This window comes from Phalacrocorax aristotelis, chromosome 1 (genome assembly GCF_949628215.1).
Source record: "Phalacrocorax aristotelis chromosome 1, bGulAri2.1, whole genome shotgun sequence".
Lineage (NCBI taxonomy): Eukaryota > Metazoa > Chordata > Aves > Suliformes > Phalacrocoracidae > Phalacrocorax > Phalacrocorax aristotelis.
In genome coordinates, this window is record NC_134276.1 from 59,157,944 (window position 1) to 59,174,516 (window position 16,573).

The window sequence follows — 16,573 nt, forward strand, 5'->3', positions numbered from 1 at the left end:
TTTCTTTCGGTGGCTATGAGGAAACACAGAGCCGATGCTATAAGCGAAATCGAGCGCTGCACAATAGTAACGCCAAACGTTGTCCCTTTGATGTCAACGGCATGATGGAAAAAGTGAGGAAGAGGACTACATGCTGCGTGGAGGGCAGATTTCTGCCTCGGTCCCTCCTTTCCAGCCAGGGAGATGGAGCTTCTCCTGACTGCTGCTGCCAAATGCAAGAGAAAACACAAGTTTGCCAGCCGGCACTTGGTTTCTCAGGATGACTGACCTGCGACTCCCATGAACTGGTGCTTCTCAGAAGTTGCCCAGAGAAGCTGTGCATGCCCCATCTCCAGAAAAGTTCAGTGTCAGGTTGCACAAGGCTTTGAGCAACCTGACCTAGTGAAAGAAGTCCCTGCCCATGGCAGGACGGTTGGACTAGATGATCTCTAAAGATCACCTCCAACCCAAACCACTTGTGACTCTATGTTTCTGTAACCCAGTTTGCTCATCACTTCAGTCTGTCTGCAGCAGGCAGCCGCCCGGAGTGCCGTGCGTGCCGCCAAACTACAGGTAAAGCTGGGAGAATGCTGATGCTGAATTGTAGCAATGCCTGCACCTTACTCAGCTAGATTTATACATGAAATAAATGGATCAGAAGTTTCGCATGAGAATCACCAGACTGTGAGGCCAACAAGAAGAGCAGATTGGGGAAGCTGCACAATGCTAAGACTTGAGTGCACTCAGAATGCAGAAACAGAAAAATATTAGTAGGCTTTGCCAAAAAAAAGTAAATTTCTGAACAAAGAATAAAACCCTCCTTGGAGTCTCGCTGATACTGTGTTCCACTGGTCTGTGGTTTATGCAATCAGCCCAATGGCATCGCCTACAGTGTGCACTTAATAATTACCTGGCTGCTAAACAGGTTGATTCGTTCTTAGGTACGAATCAAACAAGCGTTGCAATATATTGCAATGTGGAATATCTACAGTCAGCACTTCAGGTGCTAAAGAAGGCTGCTCTGACCTGTGATGCAGAGCTACAGCTGAACCCAGGTTTCTTAAACTGTGTTAATATGGGGGTAATCTGTTCAAAGGAGCTGTACCCTCTTATCGGTTACTCATATTCTTGCTTGTTAAAATTCACTAATAAATTCTTAAGGTAAACAACGAGTGTGTGGTTATAGCATGTATTCCTGTAGGAAACACAAATCTTGCTGTATAAGTTCCACTACCACAGCTGATGCTAGTCACATATCACTGCTCCGTGATATGTATGGCCACACAGCACAGGCAGTGTTGCGTTCCTCTATTATGGTTACTCCAGCAAAACAAGCAGTCTGTAATGTAGCAACGCAAGCTGAAATCACTGAGAGCTCATTCACGTAGAGAAATAGTTGAGATACTACTACCATTTTTGAACTGTTAAAGCTTGAAATGAAATACTTGAGTTCTTCCCTGAATGTTTGTTCTCTTCCTCTCACACAAATGGCAGTGGAGAATGGGAATTTCAGTTTGTACCCAAGCACATCCTATATACCCCCGTGCATTTGGTGAAAGGTTTCTTCCTAGAAAGAGACATGCAAGTAGGAAGGAGAAATCAAGAAAAATGCACCTGTTTCCTCAGTGCTTTGAGATAAATGGGCCAGTTGGATTACCCTGGCTTCTGGTCATGTTATCTTTCAATATTCAAGGTCTCTCTTACACCAAAAATGGAAAAAAAAAATATCACAGAAATATCCTAACAACACTAGTAAAGAATTCACCCTGAGGAGGACAAATATTTTGATTTGCCCCACGGAGAGATAAAGGTTCACACAGTTGCTTCACAGCTCCTTCTGAGGTGGATTGGATTCTGCTTTCACTTAGTAAGCCGGTGCCACAAGGTTGACCTCTGCAGGGCTATTTTGTGGTTGTACTTGTTGTAGGGACAGAATTTGTTCTCAGGGGATTTGAGTTTCCTATCGAGGCTCACTTTCTAGGAGATCTCAGAGCACAGCAGGGCTGTTAAATATTCCGCGAACAAAGATGAAGGTGTAATTCTGCTTTCTTCTACAAAGCTCCGACCTCACAGGAGTGCATTTTCAAGGTAGAATAGAAAACTCAGGCAACGTAACTTTGAATAATGAAGTATAAACCACAGTTGGTGATTAGAAAGTACAGTATGTGATTTCTGTAAACTGTGCAGGTTAAAATGACACATTATTCCAAGACCATATCCTAGCACCAACTGTTTGGCTGTACAGGTGGAAATCTTAACTGATGGGTACCTTACTCTGTCATTAGTTAAATGCCACAAAATGTTGCTCAGTTAAAGGTTGTAGGGAAGATTGTTTCCTCATGTCTTTTAGGTAGGAAGAACACAATCATTTCAGAGGAGCTGGTAAGGTGAATCCATAATATGGAAGAGCTAATAACAGCTATTTATTATTTAAGGACTAACAACCTGAATTAATATTGAAGTTTCTTAAAGAAAAATGAAGACAAATTACTATTTATTTCACATATGTTTATTTTATAAATCTTAACAGACGTTTTTGACTCAGTATTTTAGATTGGAAAAATTCTAACAAGCATAAAGAAACTGCAAGGGTGTGCAGCTCATCATGGCATGGCCAGCATTGCACAGGATGCTGAAAACTGATTTAGGTAGTGTGTTAATTCCATTATGGACAAAGACTAATGGATTTTGCTCTATAACCACAATTTATTTGGCTTCCACAATGGTTACAGCCAAACACTAACACTAGTCCCTTCCCAGCAACTACTCCTCCTAAGATAATACGTCCTTCAAAGAAAAGTTTATCCCCACCTTCCAGATAGGGAATCTGAGGAAAAAAGTGATTAGCGAATCAGCTGGTGAAAGCTTTCCACAGAGGAGCTGCACTTTCTAATGTAGCTGAGGCATCCCGCTAAAACCATGACCATTCAGATAACAAAGAAAACAGAATTTGTTTGCTGTGGCCTTTCTCATAGCACTGCGTCTTGTTTTGTTTATTGACGACACGGTTTGCTAGCAGGGCAAATAGTTGGTGTGATGGTCTGGAGGAGATGGGGACCACAGGGAGGGAGGGCGCCAGGGGTCTCTCAGAAGGGGCCTGCAGCAGTTCAGCTGCATTCAACCACCTGCAATACAGCTGCCAGGTGCTGCGTACTTCCATAAGTGACACTAGGTTTGGTATTTGAGATGCTCACTTAATTTCCATGCAAAGATCAACTCTGGCACCAAAATAGATGGGGCTACTTCTTCTACTTCAGAAGTTTGCTAGACCAGACCAGGGACATGCAGAGAAAGAGGGGTTTTCTACCAACCCAGCATTGTCAGCCCAGCTCAGCAGCATTTGGCAGGTATTCCATACCAGAAAAAAGAAAAGAGTTCATGTTCTGTGGCCCAGAAGGGACTTGGCTTCTCTGGCAGGTCTGTCTGTACACACACTGAACATGTGGGTGGAGGGGGAAGCAGGGGAGCAGGAACTAGAACAGAGACTTGTACATAAAGGAACTAACCACGTAAACTTTATTTACCTGGAGCTGCCCCAGACTGATGCCAAAAACCTTTGGCTCGTTAACAGTGCCTGTGGCAACATGTGAAGTTAACAGAAGTAGAGCTGATGAGTTAATGGTACATGATACATGAAGTCACTTCTAACAAAAAGTGGTTTTGTTTTTTTTTATTTTTCCTGAAAACATAACTTGAGGTCAGTAACTCAGAGTGTTTTACTTCCAGTTCATTTACTCTGTTTGAGAACATTATCTTCTCTGTGCAGCCAGTCACATTCACTTGTATTTTTATTGGTGAGGAAAGCACGGGATGGATTGGCAATGAGGAGAAGCAGCCCGACACAGATAGCTGTCAAAAACAGTCCCTGAGGAGCAAGGGATGTCCCCACTGAGCTGGGATTTACCCCTTGCCCACTTCCTGTTTGCATCCATATCCATCATGACAACATCTTTGCTGCTTTTTTCCTCCAGTTTTTCCCTCAGGGAATCTGAAGGGACAGTGTTTTTTGCAAAGCCTGGATTTAATAGGGAACTTCAGTTCTGGAAGTGCTGGTCTGTATGGAAACCAGCATTCGCTGACAGTTGCAAGGAAGTGTTAAAAATCTTGATTTTGGACTTAGAGATGCGACCATCCCTTCCAGCTTTGAAATGCCTTTGTGGGTCCAGGCTTCAGCCTTAACCTTTGTACCATGCGCCGCAGTCAATACAGAGAGCACACACCGTGTTGCACCTGTGCAATACATCGGGTGTGAGACTGGGAGAACAGAAACACACATAGTACTCCCAGTTTTGGTACTGAGTTACCATCAGACCTTGTGCAATCCGTCCCTGAGGCTGGGAGATTCTCGCCTGCCAAGCAAGGGCACTCCCAGCAGGTATGTGGGGTAGACAAATAGGAGTGTTAGCACAAGTATTAAGGGCAGCTGGTAAGGGAAGTAGGACAGCACAGAAGAGTTCCTGATTCAAAGCCTTTATGTGTTCCCTTCTACCACAGAGAAACATATACCCAAGCATGTAACCCTATTTAAGAAGAAAGATAACAACAAAGGTGTAAGTACCCTGCACCCAGCTAGGATTTAACTCTTTCACTGGGTAGTGAAAGCCTTTTTTTTTATTCTGAATTATGTACCTCTGCCTTTCCTCATCCTAGATTTGAATTTGCCCGACACCCAGCATCACCCTCTCTCACCTAAGGCAATACAAGTTTCCTGAATGTTGTTCAAAGCATACTGAAACCACCCAACCTTCTCTTTGATTGTTTTCTTTGTACTTCCACATTGATATTCTTCTTCTAAAACTTCAGATTCATGTTGCAAGACCTGACATATTTGAGTGGACTTTTTAGCTTTTCATGTCATTGTGTCTGCTGAAGTTTCACCACTAGCTTGTTTTCAGACAAACCGTATTTAGCTTTTTCATTAAGGACAGCACATCGGTGTGTCAGCAGCGCAGCAGCTGCTCGGGCTGGCTGGATTATCTTGTCAATTTACGCAACCAGCCCTGCAAAATGAATCATGTTGCACTTGTGTTGTCCAGGCAACAAGTGTCACCTCTTGATTAATCTGTGTTTTGACTCAAGCACATGTTAAAAGGCTAGAGTTAAACTGACCCAATATTTACGAACTGAAGCGTGATTTGTATTTAACTTGCAGAGACAGGTAGATGATTATTTCTGTGATGCACACTTCCCCCCCCACTCCCCCCCTTCAGATAAATCATCTTGTAAGATTGGACGCTCACATTTTCAAGGGAAAGCATCATCTGACTGTACGTGATTTTTGGGGTGGGAGAGGCAGTGCTGTTATACAAAACATACATGACTTCAGATTACATCAATGTCCACAGTGGAAACAATACATCTTTAATTCAGGTAATAGAACAAGACCATATTGTTTTCTAGAGATGCATTTTCTGGTGTTGAAATCCTGCAACTGGAGACCAAGACCTGACATCATCTAGCTGTTGCAGCCCTGTTAGAAGTTTGCAGATGGGCTCATCCCTCCTGAAATGCATTTTCATGTTATTTACAGTCATTCATTTTTTCACCATAGGATACAAAGCTTCCTTCTTTCCATTACCTGTAGCTCTACTGCATCTCACTGAGATTTAAATGAAAACTTTAGCAACAGTATCTGACAATTTAATACGTAATTCTATTTCAATGGATTAATTTATCTCACTGCTCTCTTGTGAAGTCATTATAAAATTATTTCTTGTATCTCATCTTAGAAATCCTGGTCAGTTTTGTTGCTACTGAAAGATCCAAGCATCCAGGGCTCAGTAGGATTAATTCAGCCCACAGTGTTTTGAGGGGTCTGTGGGAGGAGAGGGCAGACAGAAGGGACGGTGTAGTGGAGGAAAGGGCTAGAAGAGGGTTTCATGGTGGGGGTCCAACAGTGAAGGACAGCAGGGTCTGTCTTCAGGGGCAGGAACACCTGTAGCTTGCTAACCTGGGTAGGTGGTCAATGAGATGCTTAAAAGGAGAGAAGCTCTTGTTGCCCACAACCTCAATGGAATTCATTTGAGACCTCCCCGGTCCTTCATCAGCTGTGAACACCCACCCCAAACCCGCCCCATCGTCTTCCCTTGTGAAGTGTCTCCCGCCTTCCAAATGCCTTTCACCCCTCCTTTTGCACTCTCAGGTCCTCACCTGGACCCTCACTCCTCCAAAACGAAGTTTGGTCTGCAGCAGCAAGAAATACTGAGATGGTGCTCGACAGTATGGATCCACCTGTGAAGGAACAAAAGTATCACCTGGACACTGCGGTATCTCAGAGGGCTTCCCTGCTTCACTACTTCTCTCTGGTCTTTTCCAGCAGCACCTCTAACCTTCTTTAGCTGGCCTCCTTATCTTTTTAATACTTGTCCAAATTAGAAAAAAAATGTGTTACTATTCACCTATGCAGTTATGTTCGTATTTCCTTTGTTCTTGGCACTCTCTTGAGCAACTGATTCCCAGCAGGCAGCACAACTCCATTCAATTACTTTGTTCTTTCAGCTTTTAAAAAAGGGATGTGCCCTTACCTTCTTAGCCCAGGATTTGCTGTTACTTGGATTTGGTTACTCTTCCTGCTAATAGCTCAGCCCATTTTCCCCTTAAGGGAGGAGGAGATTTTGAAAAGAAAGAAAGAAAAAAAAAACAAAAACAAAACCCCAAACAACAATAAACTAGCCAGTGACACCTTTTTGCTTCTTGCAAAGGCTTCTGGGTAAAATGCATTCAGTACAAAGGTACGGTTACAATACAACAGTATATAAACCACCTAAAATTACGCAATGTATTTCCTAACCTGAAATGGCAGCACATAAATAACCTAGTCCTACATGTCAGCGTAACGTGTTGCTGGGTTACTTGCTGCCTCCCTCAACTTAATGAGTTTTCCAAGAAGCAGGAGATGATAGTCTTCTGAGAAGATCCAGAGAGACATAGAAAGGAAGAAGCACATTGCCCTGTTTTCAGATCAGGCCAAAAGCAAAGGCTGGGAGTTTAACAAGTGCTGCTCAAAATGGTAGGAGTTCTTCCTGCTCTGGATATACTCGTCGTTGCAATACACCGAGCCGTTTCTTTCTTTTAAGTGTGCATTTTTCTTATGTGTTGAAGCATACCCCGTTTGTCTGAAGTGGCCTCTGGAGATCCCAACAACCGAATGAAAGGTAATTGACCATTTACTAACAAAAAAGGTTGTATATGGCCTTCCAGCACTGTCATCATCAGAGGAGCAGCACCAGTAATACAGAGATTTTAATTCTGTAATTAAATTGCCTGCGATTTTGGTACTGAAAATTATCCTGCAAAGAGTGAACGAAAAGACTCACTTTTTAGCAGCTCTAGACAGAAAACATCATTGATATCTACATCTGAGCTAATGTTTTAAAGAACAGTAATGCGGGGAGGCAGGTCATTTTCCTTGAGTGGGACGTTTTACCCTCTGCTTCATCTCTGCTCCCTCCTCTCATGAGACTGGGAATCAAACTGCCATCCCTCAGCCTCCTTCCTGAAATCCTGTAGCTGAGGGAAGGTTGCAGTGGAAAGAAAAATTAAGGCTATAACGTGTGATTGAGCTCTTGCAGTCTCCAGTTCTTCTGGTAAGCGTCGCCGTTATGTATGGAAAAGGTAAGGATCGCAAACCCTACATCTTGTGTTTACAGTTGTTTAAACCCCAGTAAATATGATACTGAAAAGCAAATCAAGTTCTGCCACTCATAATTCACTTACTGTCTTGTGATGGAAGAAGTGTCCAATCAAATCAAATGTAAACACCGAATATAACCATAGCAGCAGCGTATAATGCTTTTTGTTGTCACAGACATAACATTTTGAGAATTCTGATTATCCAGTGCTAAAAGAAAAAAAGACATTTGAAGATATAGCTGAACTTTCAGGAGAACTTAGAAGTTATTCAATCACCTGCAGTTAGCTATACAAAAAATGAAATTGTTTAAAAATATTATGTTGTCTAATCAAAGGTTATATCTTGCCCAATATATTGATCAATACTTAATTTTCCCTGCTTTCTTAGCTGTTAAAGCTTGCAGAGTTTGTAGTTACTTTTCTACTGCAAATTTTTGTAAATGAGCTAATTTTACAGAAGAGCTGTTATTAATCAGAGGGTAACAGGTCTAATGGTTTTGAAACAGGGATTCAGAATTCACAGCTTTAATTCCTTCTTTGCTATTGACCCACTGACACTTCAGTAAATAATCTAGACTTCTCACATGTTTTTCTGGCTGTAAAAACATAACAGTTATGAACATTTGTAGATATTAATCAGATTTTCACACAGGAAATTTTCTACTTCTTTATCCTTAAAATGCTGTAGAATATGATGATACCTTACATTCAAAATTGTCTAAGTCTTCTTATAATAAGATCATCGAGTTAGCACATTGGAAGCCTTGAGATCCCACACATGCTACATGAAAACCTTTCTTTAAAAAGATTTCAAATTGCTCAACCTTTACAGCAGATACACTATATGCACAAGAAACCTTTTCTACAAAGGAAACAGTCCCTCATGATGCAAAACCAATGCAAAGCAAAGTTTTCCTACAATCTATGTTGAAAAGAAAAGGAAAAAAGAAAAAAAGGAAAGGGCATGCAAGCAGAACAAATTACTTTTTGTTTGTTTGGAAGCTGATGCGGAACAGATTAGCCTGCAATGTAGTGCTTTCTTTTGGCAATTATATCTGGCTAAGAGCAAAGCTCTTTAAAACACTCCTAGCTTGTTATAGGTAAATGCTCTTAAAAAAAAAAAAATAAAGGAAGGGCTTCTTATTATGGAAAGGCCTTAGACACTTGAACATTTTAGTAACAGGCTATAAAATCATATTCTAGAGAACAAATATAGCATAAGCTACACAAATCACTTGACTGGAGTGGTTGAGAATCAGTTTGTGTATCAGAAGTTAATCTAGGGTTATCCTTCCAGAACTGCAGATGCTTCAGATGAAGCAAGTACTAGGACAGAGCCCACATTTATCTGTTTCAATACTGGAGTTAAACTTATATACATTTAAGCCATATATATATAAGCTATATATATAAAGCTAAGCTTGTATACCGTTATTAGAAAGCAGTTCTTTATTAATACCAGTTTCTAGTACATTATCACCTTCCTTTTTACAAATGATATATTAATCAGAAATGTTTTCTTTACCAAGTCCTGCTACTGCTGCAGTAATACCTGTCTTTTGCTTATGGTAAAAAATCAAGTCTGTCCAAGCAGAAAAGGTTTATCTGCATCCTCTCTGTAAGAAACAGGAATGCCTCTTTCATTATGGTGTACATATCGAATAGCTTTGTACTTTGTGACCTCCTTTTGGATAAAATCAAGTTGCTTATTTATTACAACCTGTCTAATACTTATTGCTGTGTCACAATAAGAGGTATCCACAGATATATTAATCCTTATATTGAAAAGGATTATTTTCATTCCCTTTTCGAGAACATTTTCTAAAAGTGGATGAGAAAACACAGTCAAAGAACAAGGTGTCATCCTCTTGCTCCCACATCCATTTACCTACAGTGCCTGGAGACAATGAGCAGTTCCTGGTTTTGCATCCTACTAAAATGACTTCCTTTGCTTTCTGCTATCAGATAACACAAACTCCTAATGAGGCCTCTCAGCTATAGCTGGTTTCGTTAATATTCACACTGAACTTTCCTTTATGGTTCAGTTGGAAACAGCTGACGCTGGGTATCTGCCTGAGACTTGAAATACTCCAACCAGTAACCCCTGACAAGCTTCTCTGGAGCCCTGCAAAACCTTCCAGAAAAGGCGTCTATTTGTACTCAGCTGGGACTACGGATTTTTCATAGGGCAAATGTTGCCTACTACAGAAAAAACCCAGTATCTTCAGAAAGCTTGTACAGAGACACATGCTGCCCCACCAAAGATCCTCAGTGACGCCCCACCTTGTTGCATGGGGTCGTTAATGAGCAGGAAGGCAGATCTCTGGTGCAAGACAACCCTCGTAAGGATGGATTAAGTTGAGATGTAGGACACCGTTGTAGTATACATGCACGGTTCAACATATTTGTGTCTGGCTCACTTTAAACATGATGAGCTGAACTGTGACATGGGAATGATGGTCAAGAAGAGGTTCTGTCTGATGCTGACCATGACTATTTTCTGAGCCTGAATACTGCTGACGTGCTATGAAAAAGGAGCTGAACACAGCAAAGGAATTTGGCTAAATGGCTTATTTGCAGGGAAGGCAACTGTATTTTTTTTGGCTGGAACAAGGCCACCGGACCTGAAAAGGATGGAAAGTGGCCAAAAAAGAGTGTTGAGGGACTGGGCTTTGCAGATGCACTGGTGAGGAGAAAGACCAAAGAGCAATCTCCCTAAAGGGAGACCCTATCTAAGGGAAGCTATGGTAAGGACAGAACCAAGCACCAACAGTATCACAGTAGTCAAACAGCTGAAAATTAACTGGCACAAAAGTCAGGTTGAAAGGTTAGTCCTGGCAGAAGGGATATACTGCTCCTGACTTATCTTTTCCCTTCTCATGATCAAGCATGCGTTTTTCACCCCTGCTATTATGCAGTTGTACATTATGAAACCTTTGCCACATCCTCATAACAGGTGTTGCCACATTTTGTATCGGGGTGAAGTTGGAACCATATGAATTGTTTTTTAAAATTATTTGGGGTAGAGAGATGTTATTTAACTTGCTATTTAATTTTCATTATTTAGTAACTCAAAATTTTTTTTTTTTTTACAGCAGCCTGACATATTTTATAATCAGGACAGACAGAAAGAACAGAGACTATAAAATACAGCCAATTTTTTATTTAGTGGCTTGTTTCTCCTACTGATGAGGTCCTCAAGAATCAAGATTTCAGTAAGGGAGAAGCTGGGCCCGAGGCAAGGTCAGGAACCTGGAATATTGTTAAGTACAGGATCTGAAAAATGGTGATGATGACAACTGTACATATAAATTGCATACAATACACATACAAAAAGGGAAAGGACAGTTTAGTGCAGGTTTTGGGCAAGAATTTATAAGCTTCAATGGCAATAAAACACATCCTGCTAGGAAAAGAGGGAGATCTGGTCATTTCTTAATTTATACATTGTGATGAATTTAGCTAATGATCAAGTTGATGTGTATTAATGTCTTAATGGAAAGGAATCAAAATTAATTAGAATAGAGAAACAAGAGAAGTAGATTAAGAAGAGGAGGTTGAAACAGGTCAAATTGAAATGCTTTCTATCAAATATTTAACTGTTTGACGAATAACTCGTGTGTAATTTAATCATATGTAGGTGACTTGCAACTTGGTGAAAGGAAAAAAAAGCCAAAATGAAAAACTTACAAGCTCCAGGAGGACCACAGCTCAATAGATAAGTTTTACATTTAAAGAGAACAATAAAGTATATTGAGGAATTTTTCACAAGCATATTAATTTAAATTAACTCAGTTTTCAGTAGAGCCCCAGTCAGATATCTGCAACTTGAGCGAGAACAGCTGTCAGCCAAGAAATGGGAAAAAGTTTAAGCCTGTAGCTCTTCCCAGTGCATTTTGAAGTGGCTATATGAAATTAGAACAGTTTAAAAACGTAAAATTAGGACACAAGACACTTTGTGTATGAAATTGGATTGAGGAATTCCAGGTTCTAAGAATTTCAGCGCCGGGCCTTGTTTCTTTTAATGGAATTAGACAAAATCCAACTTTCATGCTGCACGGAGCAAATGGTTTAACTGTCTTGTAGAAGCTCATACGTACCACCCCAAACTGAGATAAACTAACTTTTTCACTGCTATCTGAAAGGTGGAGGCAGAGGAAAGGAACAAGGCTAAAGTTCTAGGTCATTCATACAAGACACTGGCTGTTCTCTCCAACAAGCATCCCAGGCATTTCTTCACTTATAAGCATTTCAAATCACTTCAAACACTAGAAATATTAGCATATAATTGCTTGTCAACTGCTTCACTAGTGCTTGCAGTACAAGCTTCTGCTGTGACTAACAGCTGGTTCAAATCTGGCAGCTGAACACAAGTCTTTTGATAAGTAACAACATGCTGTCCTGAATGAAGACCCAGCCAACAATAAAACTACTTCCTAAAATTATTGTTACAGGCCGCACACATTTATTTTTCCAGAATGTTGTTATAAAATAGCCATGAAACAGAGTAAGTTAATAGTAACTAACATTAGCTTAAGACGGCTAATGATTTAATACTATTTTTCAAATTTTGGCTTCAGCATTTAAACGTAAGAGGTACCATTAGCTCTGAACTAACACACTGAGCTTTGTACCACAGGTTACCTATACCTGAAATAAAGAAGTAATTAAATAAATAACATCCCCTTACTGTAAAATATATCTGACAGAAGACGGCCAAGACCTTTGGAATTCAGCACCATCAGTAGCATGCATCAGGATTAAAAGCCTGATTCGAATTTCTAATCTAATTTGCCTGGCTTCAGCATCTCCTACCATATAAGATTTTCCACTATTCCTTGACCCTGGGTTTTTGTGACTCTTGTATAAATCCTTCAGTTCAACATTTTAAAACCTTAGCTCCAGTGTCCGCCCAGTAGCAGAGTGGCTTCATAGTGGTTTCACAGGTGCTGTAGGTACCGTGATACATTCTGTTTACATCCACTTGCTGCATTAGTCCTCTTTACCACAGAATTACCTTAGGAGTTTGCTTATGAGAAGCTTTATGTTGAGAACAATCCTTAAATCCTTTTCACTGATGTCATTTTCCAAGAGACAATGTGTAAATTTAATTCTCAGTTCTTGTTCCTAGAAGGACCACTTTATAGGTGATAACAGTAGTATACTGTTTTCAGAGGTCCTAGTTTGGAGCAATTCAAATCAGAGAGATTGACCTTTGTTTTCATCCAATTTAAATTGACAGTTGTTTGGGTTTTTTTTTAAGTTTGTTTCTGGAATACCAGTGAAAATGTTGAATAGTACCACTATGACACCAATACTTTTGGGAAGTCTTTTAGAAAGCATCTCCATTTGATTTTCCACTGATGGTCTCTAAAAGCACTTGCCAGGCTGCACTTCAGCATCCCCACACACGCTCTGTTATAAGGGTCCACTCAGATCAAACTATCGTGTGGTGCTGCAGAGGGCTGAAACAGAAACATTAAGATTGGTTTGAAATAAATATGAGTGGGAATTATTTCTGTGAAAGCACAAGGGGCAACACAGGTTGTAGGAACTGCATGAATTGATAATCGAGGATGTGATTAACAGCAATTAAACTGGTAAACACTGAGGAATGTGCTTGTTTAGGTGAAGACCAGGAGGCCTGGGCTCCGATAAGGCCACAGCAGGATGACTTGTCAGCAGAAGACCTGAGGTCTGATAACAGGAGGATGACAGCAGGGTTGCACTGCAGTACACCGTATGTGCCACTCCACTGCTTGTTATCCCAGCAGGAGGAAAGGCTATAGCCATAAACATACCCAAATGAGGAAACACAAGCAACAGGTAGCAACCTTCCCTACAGTTTATGGGCGAGGTAAGCAAGATTATCATGGAAAGTCACAGTATAATAGCTGAAGGATATAAATAGCTGCATAATTGTTGTGGTTTAACCCCAGGCAGCAGCTCAGCTCCACAGAGCTGCTTGCTCATCCCCCACCCAGTGGGATGGGAGAGAGAATCAGAAGAGTTAAAGTGTAAAAACTTGGGGGTTGAGCTAAAGACAGTTTAATAATTAAACCAAAACCTAAACCAACTAACCCACCCCCACCAAAAAAAACCCAAAACAAACAACAAAAAAAGAAATTAAAAATAAAACAAAGATTAAAAACCACCCAAACCCGAGAAAAATAAATGCTGCCAAAAGCCTAATTGCTCACCACCAACCAACCGATGCCCAGCCAGTCCCCAGGCAACTACTGCCCCGGCCAACCTCCCTCCCCCTGTTTTATTGCTGAGCACAATGTCCTGTGGTATGGAATATCCCTTTGTTCAGTTGGGGTCAGCTGTCCTGGCTGTGCCCCCTCCCAGCTCCTTGTGCACCCCCAGCCTGCTCGCTGGTGGGGTGGGGTGAGCAGCAGAAAAGGCCTTGACTGTGTGTAAGCCCTGCTCAGCAGTAACGAAAACATCCCTGTGTTATCAACACTGTTTCTAGCACAAATCCAAAACACAGCCCCATACTAGCTACTGTGAAGAAATTTAACATTGTCCCAGTCAAAACCAGCACACTGAGAGTTTTCTATTGCCAAGGAAGATGCCCAGTGACATGGCATTTAGTCAAGAGCCACTATTTCTTGTCTTCCATGGGGATCTCCAGCCTGCCAGGCCGCTTGGACGTGGCCTTGTTAGTGCTCATGATCATGTGGGCGTGAGAATATGACTGGGTAAAATCTATGAAAGTCAATCTGAGTAACTGAAATTGGTTTTGTTTAAAGTAAATACTGCCTTCCATTTCCTTCTGGTATTGAGTTGAACTTTGTCACATTAATTTCTCACAGCACAGAGTCAATGAACTACAAAACAGTGTCTCCATTTATAGTCTCTGCAAAGGAGGAGGACCAGGCCTAGTTTCTGTATAAGCCTATTTTAGTTCTTTGTTATTTGAATCTCATAATAGACCTTCCAAGTGTGGTGTTTCACACCAGTACCATGGCAACAAGCATAACATCATCCCACATGCTTTCTCTGAATATTGGGAGAATGTGAGCATTATTGCGAAATTTCTGTGCTCAGATATCTCTTTTGAAGGAACGTTAGCAGGCCAGCACCTTTTGGTCAACTCTTACTAGCCTGGTGTCAGTTTTCAGGTCTGTAGATACCGAATACCTAATGAAATAAGCTTCCTGTTGGATTATAAGGGAGCTATGAAATATATCATTATCTTCCTGCAAAAATATGGTTTTGTCACTGTTTCTACAGACAGAACATAAGCACTTTGAACACATCTCCACACTTAACAATTTGACCTTTGGCCACCTGCCTAGTTATGAGGCTATATTGCAGCTAGTAAGTATTTCAGCAAAATGCCTTAATATCTTCATCTCTGTGAGGTAGATTTTTCCAATCAGCCTCTTAAATTCCTTAGAATTTTTCTGTACTTTAATTTCTATTTCCTCTTGTTTGCACTTAAATATTTGGTTTTTTTAAGTGTCATTGTTTCATTGCTATCCTCAGTTTGCCAAAAACCAAAAGCGCTTCTTCTCTTGCTGTCATAGCTTTGTGCCCATCCCATCAATTTCTTTTTTAAGCTTCTAGTTTTTACCAATTTGTTTAATTAACAAGCTGAACAGATTTATTTATTTTTTTTAAAATAAAATGTAAATTTCATTTTAGGGTTCTCTCTGCCAGTTGGTAACAAATATTGTCAAGTTTTGATCACTGGCTCCTAGACATGCACCAAACCGCAGTATGGTAATTATTTAGTTATAATAATCTATAATCCAAGCTGGCTGTGTGTTCTTAGATACAATGTTTTTCTACAAGCATATTATAATAAGCATATTTTACTACTGGCTGTGAGTTATCTTCCCCTGCAGATGTGCAGAGCAAGTTAATCATCCCGTTCTGAACTTTAACAACATAACTCTTCACCACCACATTGCTGCCTCATGCTTTACCAGCCAGTGCGTTCCTTCGTTTCTATTTCAGTTCCTATGGTTCAGAGTTACCAGTGTCTCCAAAACAGACAACAACAAATTTTAGTGTAGGGTGTCACCTCCCCTGTTTTATCTTTCTTAAGTAAAGTAGTGATTAAAAAAAAAATAGCTCCGTCACATAATTACTCTAAGCGTATTTAAATACACTGTTTCAAGGCTTTAATATATATTTTTACAGTCTACTGTGATGAGAAAATATTTGGCTGTTTCAAGTTATAGATGCAGAACAAGGATCCATCGCTGGTGATGATGAGGTTTTTTGTTTTGGGTTTTTTTTTTTCAGATTGCTTAAAACTTTTTCCTCTCAACAGGCTGCTGATTTTCTCTTTTGTCACAGGCCTTTTAAAAGCCTAAATAGTGACAGTTCTTCCACTTTATGAGACTAATTATAAAATGTGTTTGTCCCCTTACATGCCTTGTTATTGACTACTACGGTTAAGGTGGCTACTAAAGCTTCACTAACTCAAATACAGCTCTGGACTCATCTCTCCCCAAGCAACATTCACAGAATTCTCAGAATTACGGAAGGAGCAATGGATCGAAAAGTTATGCTTAACTAAGGTTTTTATCTTACAGTTATCTGCATGCCCTTGGGAACTTCTTATCTCTTCCACTTACAGTTCATGCCATTGAAAAAATCACGTTACTTAACAGCTTTATCAGAAGTTTCAGCTGTCTTCGTAGATTTGCTAGTAATGTTGACTAGTGCAAAACTGTGCAGCCAACTCCTGCTCACGTTTCCTCTAGGCTTCAGGTTCCATTTTTTCAAACTCTAAACTCCAGCTCAAACTTATTTATTCAGTGGTTACCAGCATTTTCGTGTATATAGCCTGATAACCGTTCTAGACTGGTAGACATTGGTTTTAACTCACACACTTGAAAAAAAATCTGATGTCTCACTTTCATTAGTTTGAAAATTATTTCTGTGTAAAGCTGGTTAAACCTTATACCAATTCTTAAAATATTAAACGGAAACTAAACTAACC